The following is a 2344-nucleotide window of genomic DNA, read 5'->3' as shown; positions in this document are numbered from 1 at the left end:
ATCAGTAACATTAATCTATGCATGTAATGTTAAAACCTTTCATGTAAATTTGTAATTAATCTGAACAAACTCTTTAATATCAATCATTGCAAAACAATAAGAAAATTGCAATGGAGCAGAGAGATCCAGACAAAGACGACCATCAAACGAACTTAATCGCTTTTTAATTCTAATTTGGAAAAAAATAGATTTAATGAGATCAAATTCTGATGTGAAAAATAAAACGCCTATTGAAATCTTTCAACCAATTATGTCTCCATTTTTCTTCTTCTTAATTCCCACTTAGCGATTCATGTCTGTCGTTTTCCCTCATAAATGAGAGAAAAAACTTACGCTCATATTCATTAAGCTTTGATGATCTTTGAGAATACGATGAAAAATAAAACGATTAATGAGAATCTATGTTGAAATGGACGTCGTCAGGAAACATGAATAACTGATTCAAAATAAAACTTCGTTTAAACATACCTTTGTTTAAAGGCCGCTCATGAATGGCAGAGGCAAGGGACAGTGACATTGCCCAATCAAGGAGGACAATACCCTAGAGACTGCCCATATATCATATGATCAGAGCCCAAGCCCCCTTCTCCACCCAAGCAAGGACCAGGGAGGGCCAAGCAATGGCTGTTGATAACTCAACAGATAGACCTATAGGCTCCCCAAAACTACTCCCCCCTAACCTTAGCTCACAAGGATGGTAAGGTTGCAGACATTAATGGCACTAACGAGACTGAGCGGGACACGAACCCCCGACTGGCAAACGCCAGTCAGAGACGTTGCCAATTAGACCACAACTAGTTCTGCAGTGAACTGTAACGGCTGATGATGATGATGATCTATCTGGTTGTTTCTAGGTTTATCAATTCTTGTGTATTAGAGTACGAGACCCGTCAAAAATAACGGCTTAAATATTTAGATATACACACACAAACACACTTTCAACCCTTCCTCCTTTCCTAACTACATCCGCTTTCACTAGGGTATGGATACTTCCTCTCCCCCTACCTGTCCCGTCGTATCGTGAAGGGAAATATATATATATATATATATATATATATATATATATATATATATATATATATATATATATATATATACTGTATATGTATATATATACACTGTATATATATATATATATATATATATATATATATATATATATATATATATATATATATATATATATATATATAGCAGAAAGGCGAAGGAAAGCAGATGCTTCAGCATTTGGACAGTTTATTGGCTAAGCTTTCGGGAACAACATTTCCCATCATCGGAGCTAAAAAAGGAATGTAAAACACATATCAATAGACATTACTTTAGTCAATGAAATTCTGTTAAAAAGGCAAGAATGTTATAATTCTTGCCTTTTTAACAGAATTTCATTGACTAAAGTAATGTCTATTGATATGTGTTTTACATTCCTTTTTTAGCTCCGATGATGGGAAATGTTGTTCCCGAAAGATTAGCCAATAAACTGTCCAAATGCTGAAGTATCTGCTTTCTTTCGCCTTTCTGCTAAACCTCAAGCTTTCTAGAAGCGAAAATGCCATTAATTATATATATATATATATATATATATATATATATATATATATATATATATATATATATATATATATATATATATATATATATATATATATACTGTATATATATATATATATATATATATATATATATATAATATATATACACTGTATATATATATATATATGTGTGATTTATATATATATACAGTACATATATGTATATACTGTATATAGGGATATATAAAGATATGTATATATATATATATATATATATATATATATATATATATATACGTATATATATATATATATATATATATATATATATATATATATATATATATCTTTGGTACATTCGCTACTTAGATATGATAAAAATGGTTAATTATCCTATTGAAAATGTCCCTGTCTGGCAATTTGTAGGACTGGAGTCCCGCTCAAGCTCGATAGTTTCTTTCCGTCTGCAAGCTCACCATCCTTGAGAGCTAAAAATGGGAGGATGGGGGTTTTGGGGGAGCCTATGGGTCCACCTGCAGCCATTGCCTGGCTTTCCTTGGTCCTAGCTTGAGTGAAGAGGAAGCATGGGCACCGATCATATGTATATATGGGCAGTCTCTTGGGCAGCCATTGCCTGGCTCTCCCCGGTCCTAGCTTGAGTGGAGAGCGAACTTGGGCGCTGATCATATCTATGCATTGACAACCTCTAGTGCATTGTCCTGCTAGCTAGAGCAATGTCACTGTCCTTTACCTATGTCATTTATGAGTGGCTTTCAAACCTTTAAAGCTTTGAAGGTCATTTAATAAGGAAATAA

This window comes from Palaemon carinicauda, chromosome 31 (assembly GCF_036898095.1).
Source record: "Palaemon carinicauda isolate YSFRI2023 chromosome 31, ASM3689809v2, whole genome shotgun sequence".
Taxonomy (NCBI): domain Eukaryota; kingdom Metazoa; phylum Arthropoda; class Malacostraca; order Decapoda; family Palaemonidae; genus Palaemon; species Palaemon carinicauda.
This window is presented reverse-complemented; position numbering follows the sequence as displayed.